Here is a 13,091-nt window from a genome sequence, read left to right as displayed (position 1 = left end):
ATGCAATTGGAATTATTTATATTTTACACATTTCAACCTAAATACTTAAGACCTGTTTAGAAGAAATGAACGTAAAACAAATGCAAGTAACAAATCTTAAAGCTTACAGAAAATGAAGAAGAACACGACTGAAACAGGCCAAATCAACACTCAACATAATGATAACAATATTTGTATTATTCCCTCTTAATAAAATGACCGACAGGAAAATGAACACAAAAGTGTTAACTCTGCTTTGGCTCAAAGGGTTCATTTACAAGCACCTGAAGACACATGACACATTTTGGCCTTCCCTCATTATTCTTCTTTAAATCAAACTTGTCAATTTTAATACGTTTGGGCTTTGCATCTCTTGATGAAGTGGATGAACTTAAATATTTGTCCATGATGTTATTTAGATCAGCAGTGTGCTTATTGTGTCTGGATTAAAGATAATGATTTTCTACTGCATCACAGAAATGTCACTTTTAAATTAATTGACTCTAATGTAAGTGAGTTATTGATTCATAATGTTTGTTTTATTAGACTAGTGGTTCCTACAGAAAGTTATACACTTTGCCATAACTTTATTTTTTGCAAATAAAAAAAATAAAAAAATTGCAGACCCCCAACCTGTGGCTCTCTCTGGGCATTCAAACGATCGCAACTGGACTGTTTGGTTTGTCTTAGAAGACGTTTGACCTGGATGAATGAGAACATTCAAAGACAACCTGTGGCTCACTCCTGGTCTCCCTGACCTCATTTCGAGAACACCTGATGTAGACAAATGTTTGACAGATGTTATGTTGTTCTTTGTCCACCAGGTGGTGGTCTAGCTTGCACTTTCTCAGGTACAAACATAGGTGGGACTGATAACCTTTAAAGAAGTGGTCCCCAACCTTTTTGTAACTGTGGTCAACGCTTGAAATTTTTTTTTTTTTTTGTCATTAAAAAATACAATCATGCGTGCTTACGGACTGTATCCCTGCAGACTGTATTAATCTATATTGATATATAATGTAGGAACCAGAAAAAATAATAACAGAAAGAAACAACCCTTTTGTGTGAATGAGTGTAAATGGGGGAGGGAGGTTTTTTGGGTTGGTGCACTAATTGTAAGTGTATCTTGTGTTTTTTATATTGATTTAATAAAAAACTAAAAAATAATAAAAATAATAACTTCTTGTGCGGCCCGGTTGTTGGGGACCACTGCTTTAAACAACAGCAACAGGCGTTTATAAAAAGAAAGTCTTTGATTTGAAAAAAGGCTTTAAAATGATAAACATTATATCGTTCCACACAGCAGGTGCAAAATAAAAGCATCAATACCAACATACAGCCGTTCTTTAACCACCAATTCTCTTTTTTACATAGCGGTAGTACAGTAGAATGGATGACAACAAAGAAGCCGGACTAAAAAACAAAAAGTGAAGTGAATTATATTTATATAGCTCTTTTCTCAAGTGACTCAAATCACTTTACGTTGTGAAACCCAATATCTAAGTTACATTTATAAACCAGTGTGGGTGGCACTGGGAGCAGGCGGGTAAAGTGTCTTGCCCAAGGACACAACGGCAGCGACGAAGATGGCGGAAGCGGGGATCGAACCTGCAACACTGAAGTTGCTGGCACGGCCACTCTACCAACCGAGCTATATCGTCCCAAAAAAGAGCTTACAACAAGGGTGGTTACCTTTCTCTGCCTTGCAAAGAAAAATATGCAATTCATACACTGACTTTGTCTAAAACTCGATTTAAAAAAAATCAAATAATAATAATAAAAAATGTGATTTAATTTTTTGAGACAAATTAACAGTTTTAATCACATGAGGTGCTGGCTGACGAACATAATATCTGCATTAAAGATACAATTAAGTGTAAACTGTATTACGCTAAATAAACAGTATTAGGCTTGATAGTATAACATGCATTACATGTTTTCTCAACCACAGCTGCCAGGATTTTACTGTAAATTCTCTAGGGTTTTTTGGAAACAGGTTACAATACATCAGTTTTTTTCATAGTAATTTACCTTGAGCAAAAACTGTTATTAGCTGTAAAATTAACGGATTCAACATCAGCATCAACATAGTCTAAGTCTAATTAACCAACTATTAGTGATATTGTTATCATAAGCGCTAACGCAGACAAACAATTTATAGCGGCGACGTGATCACAAGCTTGTGTGGCTATGTTGACATCATCGAGTGGTCTGCTGCTTCCTTGCTTCCCCTAAGTTTATTCTAGATCATAAATCATGCATCTCACCTGGACATGAGACGTCTGAGTAGGTTTTACCACAAGTTGGTACACTTTGACAGCCATTTTGGACCCGAAACTTGTGAGGCCGGCACAAAAAGACACGTGTTGCGCCCGCCCTACACCCCATTTCTTTGTGAGGATTATGAGACATTTTTCATCTAAATGGGAATATATGAACATCCTAGCAGTAGACATCCTAATGACAGCATACCTTGCACACTAAGTGATGTTTTATTATGTGTTGGCTCTCATAAAGTTTGCAGTGAGTAATTATCAGTGATGAAGAAAAAAAAGCAAACGATGTGATGCGTTTTTGAAATTATCGCGCAGCATATGCTTAAAATGATCCAAATACGTAAATATTAAATGTTATTATGAATGTGCCCGTTACTACATTACTTATATACTTACATCATGTATATAAAACCTCAATGGAGATGTTTGTCTAAAGGCTTTGTAGGTGGAATTGTAAACTGACTTTAGATCACATTTATTTAATATTTAGAATGCGAAAAAAAACATTTGTCGTCATGTCTTTCATAATGATTGTGAACGATAGGCAAAAAAAAGAAAAACAAAGTACAGTTCCCCTTCAAAACTGGGTTACTTAAATCTTGTGTGACCAGGCTGACCACGCATAGGTTGTTGACAATTTGAAGTTGCATCTAAATATAACTAAAATCTGTGAGAACTGGCGTCCTCGAAACAACTTTTTAATTAACACTACAATTAAATATTTTATTCAATAAACTGCAGAGTTTCAAGTGACTTTTTGTATGTGTGTCAAAGTTCTTGGGAGCATGCAGGTTATGGGCAGGCTACTCAGAGACTGTTCACTGATGGGTCATGGAAGGTGGAGAATCAAATCAAATCAAATCAACTTTATTTATAAAGCACATTTAAAATTTACCACAAGGGTAGCCAAACTGCTGTACAATAGGCAGGTTAAAAGATAACACAAGAAAAACGAGCAAACACAGCACAACACAAACAGAGCACGATAAAAAAAACAAATAAAACATAGAAACAGGTTCACAGCAGGTGCATTATGGGACGCCATAGCAGGATGGAGATCAGAGTGTTGAAGGCCATGGAATAAAAGTGTGTTTTTAAGAGCGATTTAAAAACAGGAAGAGAGGAGGCCTGTCCAACACTCAAAGGTAAGTCGTTCCAGAGCTTGGGAGCAGCAGCGCTGAAAGCTGTGTCACCTCTAAGCTTCAGCCTTGTGTCAGGGACCGTCAACAGCAGCTGATCGAGAAGAGGAGGAATAAGATACATTTTTTGGAAAATGCATTTTTTTTTCAATTGATTGTTTTTCTTGTCCAGCCTTACCTGCTTGTTAACATGCTCGCTTCCTGTCATTTGGCTGGGCAGCGACTAGTCGTCGACGTTGATGATTGCAGGGTGTGCTGAAAAGGTTAGCTGGTATTTAAAATGTATTTGTTGACACAACAACAACAAATAGCTACCGGTATAAAACAAATGTCTTAAGTGTGTATATCTGAATGGGGCCAAGGGGAGATCCCAGCTTTTATTAAGGTCTTTATTAATGTATAAAGCTAAATGTAATATATGCATTAGGTTGTATTGTCTATGATGTCTTACCCAAGAAGATCCAACAAATCTGAGGACTATCTGGAATCCATGATTAAGAACCACACTTGTGTTTTCCTTTCCAGAATTTGTATGAATTTACCTATGGAAGAAAGGACATTTTGCTTAGTAGGTTTTGTCTAACAGCAGCACAATTTCAGATCTGCCAATCTTAAAGACATTTTATGAGGACGGCGTGGCGCAGTGGAAGACTGGCCGTGCGCGACCCCAGGGTCCCTGGTTCAATCCCCACCTAGTACCAACCTCGTCATGTCCGTTGTGTCCTGAGCAAGACACTTCACCCTTGCTCCTGATGGGTGCTGGTTAGCGCCTTGCATGGCAGCTCCCTCCATCAGTGTGTGAATGGGTAAATGTGGAAGTAGTGTCAAAGCGCTTTGAGTACATTGAAGGTAGAAAAGCGCTATACAAGTACAACCCATTTATTTATCATTATGAGTACTCCAACCCCCTCTTTTGTTGTTATATAATGACTTTGACTTTGTTTTTCCTCATTTTTGGAGTATATCTACAATCGGCTGTGGGTCAACAAAGAATGAGCCACAGTCAGCAAATGGCCTTTAAGCCACATTTCCAACACTCCTGTTTTTATCTTCATCAGCGTTGAGCGTGTGAAGTTACGTGTGAGATCAACCTAAACCCTGCTTGACTATTTAGCTCGTCAGCTTCCTTTGACCTGAGCGAACAATGAAAATTAAAGAGACAAGGGGACTGAACTCCAAACAAAAACCGGCCAAATGCAACAAAATGCGTACCTAGAGAGCAGCGTACAAGCGAATTCCTGTTGGAAGGTCTGCCTTTTCTTTTATTGTGTCCCACAGTGGCAACCACATGGACATTCTTCTACTATCGAGACCTTTTTCATCTGCTTCCTCTTTTTTTTGCCCTTTAACACAGAGACACATATATATGAGGAAAACTTAACATGAACTGATAGAAGCATCTTCATTCTTGAAAATGACCATGGTGGACATACATAGTTGTCTGTGCAGGACCAGTTTGGGTACATCTCTTGGTGGATATGTTTCTCAACGTCGGCTAGCTGGTAATATTTTGCTTGATCCGACGCTGAGAGTGACTTCCACTGTGGACACATAAGCACACATTTTTGTCACTCAACAACACTGTCAGCCTTTTTCACCTTGATGTACAGTATATACGTACATACAAAGATGCTGTAAAAGTGATCATACTGTCACAACTTCCCATTGAATTAATCAAAAACAAGAACAACATGAGCTTTGGGGGTGCTGGAAAAAATGATAATTACATTGATTCTTAAAATGTTGTTTTTTAGCCCATCTCCTGTCTTACTCGCAGCATTTAAAATTCATACGTCAGCAGCCAAGAGGTGCTTTTGTAACCTGTAACTGTTTTATTGTATTTATTTTATTTTGTAAGAGTCACATCCCTAATGAGCATGTTCTTAGGGGTGAGCAACAGGTGCTAACTTCAATAGATGTAACTTTGCCAGATCACTAACTCTTGTCTACTTTATGACAGACAAGCCAGTACAATCAGTCCCGCCTCCAACTGCACTGTTTTATTAATGAACCAATGAACCAAGGACACACTAATACAAAATGCTAATGTGAGAAAAATAAACTTTACAATCCAATCGTAAGACAAAAGTAACAATTTTTTATTGACCAATCAATGGGTAAAATTTTGTACACGCACGCATGCAAGCACGTACACACACACACACACACACACACACACACACACACACACACACACACACACACACACATTTTTATTTACATACAGTGTGAACACTAACCTTGTGACCCACGACTTTATTGGCCTCAGCGTTGTTTCTGATGTTTAGCTCAGCCTTGACCTTTGTCATCTGCTCCTTCCTAAAGATCATAAATGCGTTTGGTGGCTTTTTAATGTAGGCCTTCTCTCCATCCCGCTGGGTGTATTGTTTCCTTTTTCTACAAAAACAAACAAAAAATGGTGAAGGATAAATCCTTCAATGATTGAGACAAAAATCCTTCAAACATCCACTTAAATTGTAAACAGCAACTAAAAGTAAAATAAAAACAGCTTATGGTTCACATATGTACTTTTGAGATTGTTCCTAATACTTACTGGGATGTGGAGACCAGTGTAGAGGCAGCAAGGTCTATATAAGTTGTCCTGGAACACTCTGGCAGCATCACTGAGGGTCCATCAAGGCTCTGCTAAGGACACAAAAAACATTTCTGTCAGAACAATGTTTTCCCTCCCTGATCTGGAAATACTATTGAGAACAGGATAACATATATCTGTACAAACCCACTGTATGAGTTACTTCATAAAATGATCTGGTTATCTAAACAGATCAATAAAATCATCATCATCATCATCATCATTTCTATTTATTCCTTTCATGAAAATGCATATGAGCTGAGGTTTGCAACAACTTTAAACAATTACCAAGTTAAGTCTATCAAATCAATTTGTAGCTTTTAAACAAGACTGCTGGTTTGTGGTTCTCTAAAAAGAAGAAACAATTGCAAAAGATTTATTAGGAATTGCATTGTTATACTTTTTATACTGATACTAACACTAATACTGAAATACTTCCCTTTCAGGTATTTCAGAATGTGTGTCAAAGTTCTTACCGGTGGAGTGGGAGCATGTAGGAGATGGAGAGGCAACTCAGAAACTGTGTCCTGATAGTTCAAGTACTGTGGAGAAGAAAGAGGAATATGATATAATAAAAAAAAAAAATTGTTTTCTTTTTTAATTGAGTAGTCCGGCCTTACCTGCTTGTTAAAATGCTCATTTCCTGTCATTTGGCTGGACAGCGACTGGTCGTTGAGGTCTGCTGAATAGGTTAGCTGGTCGCCCAGGTAGCCTATACCATTTTCTGTTAACAGAGTTAACATTGGCAGCTCTTCTGGGTCGACGAGTGGGGGTGGTGGTGAAAGATTTAGATGGTTGTCCAGGACGTCCATCTCCACCATGGGTTCCAGAAGCGGCATCAGGAGCTCGTACCATTTCACCTCCTCTCCAGTAGCCTCTCTTAGCGTCAGCTCCATGCTGGTGCAAAGATGGAGAATGCTGTAAAACACCCAGAAAAAGAAGTATAAACCTCCACATTTGAATAAAAGGTCCAAGCATCTACTCCTAAGATGTCCTCTTACAATTTTATATCACCTATTATATCACTATTAGTTAACTTAATTAAACCACCTGTATCCCATTGACTACAGTAACTTATTTTTTAAACTTCAAACAGCCAAAATAATTATAATACTCACATAGAGGAATATCCAAATGTCTGCAAATCAAACTAACTTTGCTCAACTCTACGTTTTGCTTTAGATGCTCCAACCAACAAGTAGAGACTCAACTCTGCCAAAACAATGTATGGTGAGTGGGATTTATACTGTCCAGGTCACGTGACACCAAATATGTCTTTGTAACGGTCAAGTTTCTATGGTAACGGATGTGCGTCATCAACGATCATTAATAGTAATTGTAAATGTACTTCTATTATTATTTGAAATTTTTGTTTGAAAAAACAACGATATACGCCTCAATTCGTCAGTACATTTTAAAAGTAGTAAAAAGTACACGTTTAGGTATTAAGTTCAACCATAAACTTTACAAGCCAGGCTAGCTTAGCTTTCACGCTAGCATTAGCTGCTCATGTTAGCAAAAGAAAACATACATTCATCAAACTAAAATGGCATTTGACTCCACAAATACGTACCGCTGAATTTCTTGGGTTCATCGTTGGCCTTTCAAGAGGTCAGTAACTCGATATTGAAAGTAGTTATATCCACAATAATGAGCAACAAAAAGTGACCAAACTGAAATAATAACCACTGTCCAAAATGGCGTCTTTTAGACAAACTTTGGATTCCTAAATTTCTGTTTAGTTCAACAGCCTCCAAATGTTACCCTACAGACTAAAACTAACTGTAAACTCCAAAGAGATAAGAGAACAAAAATAACAAGTATTCAACTTAGTAGAAAATATAAAGTGATTTAGTAGTCTTGACCAGCAGGTGCTCTCAAGCTTTTGGGGATTTCTGCCTTCTAAATGAGATTATTTTCAAAAAGACTCTCATTATTATCCTCATGCCAATTAAATTAAACAAAATACAATTTAGCAATATGTACTGAATGCAATTGGAATTATTTATATTTTACACATTTCAACCTAAATACTTAAGACCTGTTTAGAAGAAATACAAGTAACAAATCTTAAAGCTTACAGAAAATGAAGAAGAACACGACTGAAACAGACCAAATCAACTCTCAACATAATGATAACAATATTTGTATTATTCCCTCTTAATAAAATGACCGACAGGAAAATGAACACAAAAGTGTTAACTCTGCTTTGGCTCAAAGGGTTCATTTACAAGCACCTGAAGACACATGACACATTTTGGCCTTCCCTCATTATTCTTCTTTAAATCAAACTTGTCAATTTTAATACGTTTGGGCTTTGCATCTCTTGATGAAGTGGATGAACTTAAATATTTGTCCATGATGTTATTTAGATCAGCAGTGTGCTTATTGTGTCTGGATTAAAGATAATGATTTTCTACTGCATCACAGAAATGTCACTTTTAAATTAATTGATTCTAATGTAAGTGAGTTATTGATTTATAATGTTTGTTTTATTAGACTAGTGGTTCCTACAGAAAGTTACACACTTTGCCATAACTTTATTTTTTGCAAATAAAAAAAATAAAAATTGCAGACCCCCAACCTGTGGCTCTCTCTGGGCATTCAAACGATCGCAACTGGACTGTTTGGTTTGTCTTAGAAGACGTTTGACCTGGATGAATGAGAACATTCAAAGACAACCTGTGGCTCACTCCTGGTCTCCCTGACCTCATTTCGAGAACACCTGATGTAGACAAATGTTTGACAGATGTCATGTTGTTCTTTGTCCACCAGGTGGTGTTCTAGTTTGCACTTTCTCAGGTACAAAAATAGGTGGGACTGATAACCTTTAAAGAAGTGGTACCCAACCTTTTTGTAACTGCGGTCAATGCTTGAAATTTAAAAAAAAAATGTTGTCATTAAAAAATACAATCATGCGAGGTTACGGACTGTATCCCTGCAGACTGTACTGATCTATATTGATATATAATGTAGGAACCAGAAAAATTAATAACAGAAAGAAACAACCCTTTTGTGCGAATGAGGAGGGAGGTTTTTTGGGTTGGTGCACTAATTGTAAGTGTATCTTGTGTTTTTTATATTGATTTAATTAAAACAAAAACAAAAAATAATAATAATAATAATAATTTCTTGTGCGGCCCGGTGGTTGGGGACCACTGCTTTAAACAACAGCAACATGCGTTTATAAAAAGGAAGTCTTTGATTTGAACCACCAATTCTCTTTTTTACATAGCGGTAGTACAGTAGAATGGATGACAACAAAGAAGCCGGATTAAAAAACAAAAAGTGAAGTGAATTATATTTATATAGCTCTTTTCTCAAGTGACTCAAAGCAATTTGTGAAACCCAATATCTAAGTTACATTTATAAACCAGTGTGGGTGGCACTGGGAGCAGGCGGGTAAAGTGTCTTGCCCAAGGACACAACGGCAGCGACGAAGACGGCGGAAGCGGGGATCAAACCTGCAACCCTGAATTTGCTGGCACGGCCACTCTACCAACCGAGCTATATCGTCCCAAAAAAGAGCTTACAACAAGGGTGGTTACCTTTCTCTGCCTTGCAAAGAAAAATATGCAATTCATACACTGACTTTGTCTAAAACTCGATTTTAAAAAAAATCAAATAATAATAATAAAAGATGTGACTTAATTTTTTGAGACAAATTAACAGTTTTAATCACATGAGGTGCTGGCTGACGAACATAATTTCTGCATGAAAGATACAATTAAGTGTAAACTGTATTGCGCTAAATAAACAGTATTAGGCTTGATAGTATAACATGCATTTTTTTCTCAACCACAGCTGCCAGTATTTTACTGTAAATTCTCTAGGGTTTTTTGGAAACAGGTTACAATACATCAGTTTTTTTCATAGTAATTTACCTTGAGCAAAAACTGTTATTAGCTGTAAAATTAACGGATTCAACATCAGCATCAACATAGTCTAAGTCTAATTAACCAACTATTAGTGATATTGTTATCATAAGCTCTAAAGCAGACAAACAATTTATAGCGGCGACGTGATCACAAGCTTGTGTGGCTATGTTGACATCATCGAGTGGTCTGCTGCTTCCTTGCTTCCCCTAAGTTTATTCTAGATTAAAAATCATGCATCTCACCTGGACATGAGACGTCTCAGTAGGTTTTACCACAAGTTGGTACAATTTGACAGCCATTTTGGACCTGAAACTGGCGAGGCCGGCACAAAAAGACACGTGTTACGCCCGCCCTACACCCCATTTTTTCGTGAGGATTATGAGACATTTTTCATCTAAATGGGAATATATGAACATCCTAGCAGTAGGCATCCTAATGACAGCATACCTTGCACACTAAGTGATGTTTTATTATGTTTGTTGGCTCTGATAAGGTTTGCAGTGAGTAATTATCAGTGATGAAGAAAAAAAAGCAAACGATGTGATGTGTTTTTGAAATTATCGCGCCACATATGCTTAAAATGATCCAAATACGTAAATATTAAATGTTATTATGAATGTTTCCGTTACTACATTACTGATATACTTACATCATGTATATACAACCTCAATGGAGATGTTTGTCTAAGGGCTTTGTAGGTGGAATTGTAAACTGACTTTGGATCACATTTATATAATATTTAGAATGCGAAAAAAAACATTTGTCGTCATGTCTTTCATAATGATTGTGAACGATAGGCAAAAAAAAGAAAAACAAAGTACAGTTCCCCTTCAAAACTGGGTTACATAAATCTTGTGTGACCAGGCTGACCCCACATAGGCTGTTGACAGTTTGAAGTTGCATCGAAATATAACTAAAATCTGTGAGAACTGCAGCGTCCTAGAAACAACTTTTTAATTAACACTACAATTAAATATTTTATTCAATAAACTGCAGAGTTTCAAGTGACTTTTTGTATGTGTGTCAAAGTTCTTGGGAGCATGCAGGTGATGGGCAGGCTACTTAGAGACTGTTCATTGATGGGTCATGGAAGGTGGAGAATCAAATCAAATCAAATCAACTTTATTTATAAAGCACATTTAAAATTTACCACAAGGGTAGCCAAACTGCTGTACAATAGGCAGGTTAAAAGATAACACAAGAAAAACGAGCAAACACAGCACAACACAAACAGAGCACGATAAAAAAACTAATAAAACATAGAAACAGGTTCACAGCAGGTGCATTATGGGACGCCATAGCAGGATGGAGATCAGAGTGTTGAAGGCCATGGAATAAAAGTGTGTTTTTAAGAGCGATTTAAAAACAGGAAGAGAGGAGGCCTGTCCAACACTCAAAGGTAAGTCGTTCCAGAGCTTGGGAGCAGCAGCGCCGAAAGCTGTGTCACCTCTAAGCTTCAGCCTTGTGTCAGGGACCGTCAACAGCAGCTGATCGAGAAGAGGAGAAATAAGATTAATTTTTTGGAAAATGCATTTTTTTTTCTATTGATTGTTTTTCTTGTCCAGCCTTACCTGCTTGTTAACATGCTCACTTCCTGTCATTTGGCTGGGCAGCGACTGGTCGTCGAGGTTGATGATTGCAGGGTGTACTGAAAAGGTTAGCTGGTATTTAAAATGTATTTGTGGACACAACAACAACAAATAGCTACTGGTATAAAACAAAAGTTTTAAGTGTGTATATCTGAATAGAGCCAAGGGGAGATCCCAGCTTTTATTAAGCTCTTTATGCATTAATAAAGCTAAATGTAATATATGCATTAGGTTGTATTGTCTAAAATGTCTTACCCAAGAAGATCCAACAAATCTGAGGACTATCTGGAATCCATGATTAAGAACCACACTTGTGTTTTCCTTTCCAGAATTTGTATGAATTTACCTATGGAAGAAAGGACATTTTGCTTAGTAGGTTTTGTCTAACAGCAGCACAATTTCAGATCTGCCAATCTTAAAGACATTTTATGAGTACTCCAACCCCCTCTTTTGTTGTTATATAATGACTTTGACTTTGTTTTTCCTCATTTTTGGAGTATATCTACAATAGGCTGTGGGTCAACAAAGAATGAGCCACAGTCAGCAAATGGCCTTTAAGCCACATTTCCAACACTCCTTTTTTTATCTTCATCAGCGTTGAGCATGTGAAGTTACGTGTGAGATCAACCTAAACCCTGGTTGACTATTTAGCTCGTCAGCTTCTTTTGACCTGAGCGAACAATGAAAATTAAAGAGACAAGGGGACTGAACTCCGAACTAAAACCGGCCAAATGCAACAAAATGCGTACCTAGAGAGCACCGTACAAGCTTATTCCTGTTGGAAGGTCTGCCTTTTCTTTTATTGTGTCCCACAGTGGCAACCACATGGACATTCTTCTCCTGTCGAGACCTTTTTCATCTGCTTCCTCTTTTTTTTGCCCTTTAACACAGAGACACATATATATGAGGAAAACTTCACATGAACTGATAGAAGCATCTTCATTCTTGAACATGACCATGGTGGACTTACATAGTTGTCTGTGCAGGACCAGTTTGGGTACATCTCTTGGTGGATATGTTTCTCAACGTCGGCTAGCTGGTAATACTTTGCTTGATCAGACGCTGAGAGTGACTTCCACTGTGGACACATAAGCACACATTTTTGTCACTCAACAACACTGTCAGCCTTTTTCACCTTGATGTACAGTATATACGTACATACAAACATGCTGTAAAAGTGATCATACTGTCACAGCTTCCCATTGAATTAATCAAAAACAAGACCATAAGCTTTGGGGGTGCTGGAAAAAATTATAATTACATTTTAAGAGTTGATTCTTAAAATGTTGTTTTTTAGGCCAGCTCCTATCTTACTCGCAGCATTTAAAATGTATACGTCAGCAGCCAAGAGGTGCTTTTGTAACCTGTAACCGTTTTATTGTAATGTATATACCAAACATTACATTGCGAGAATCAATTTCAATCCAAAATCGATTCTGAAAAGAATCGTCACCTCAAGAATAAGAATCAGGTTGTTGTAAGAGTCACATCCCTAATGAGCATGTTCTTAGGGGCGAGCAACAGGTGGCAACTTCAATAGATGTACCGTATTTTTCGAAGTATAAGTCGCACCGGAGTATAAGTCGCACCTGCTGAAAATGCATTATAAAAAAGGAAAAAAACATATATAAGTCACA

Source organism: Nerophis lumbriciformis, linkage group LG06 (assembly GCF_033978685.3).
Source record: "Nerophis lumbriciformis linkage group LG06, RoL_Nlum_v2.1, whole genome shotgun sequence".
Taxonomy (NCBI): domain Eukaryota; kingdom Metazoa; phylum Chordata; class Actinopteri; order Syngnathiformes; family Syngnathidae; genus Nerophis; species Nerophis lumbriciformis.
Note: the sequence above shows the minus strand (reverse complement) of the source record.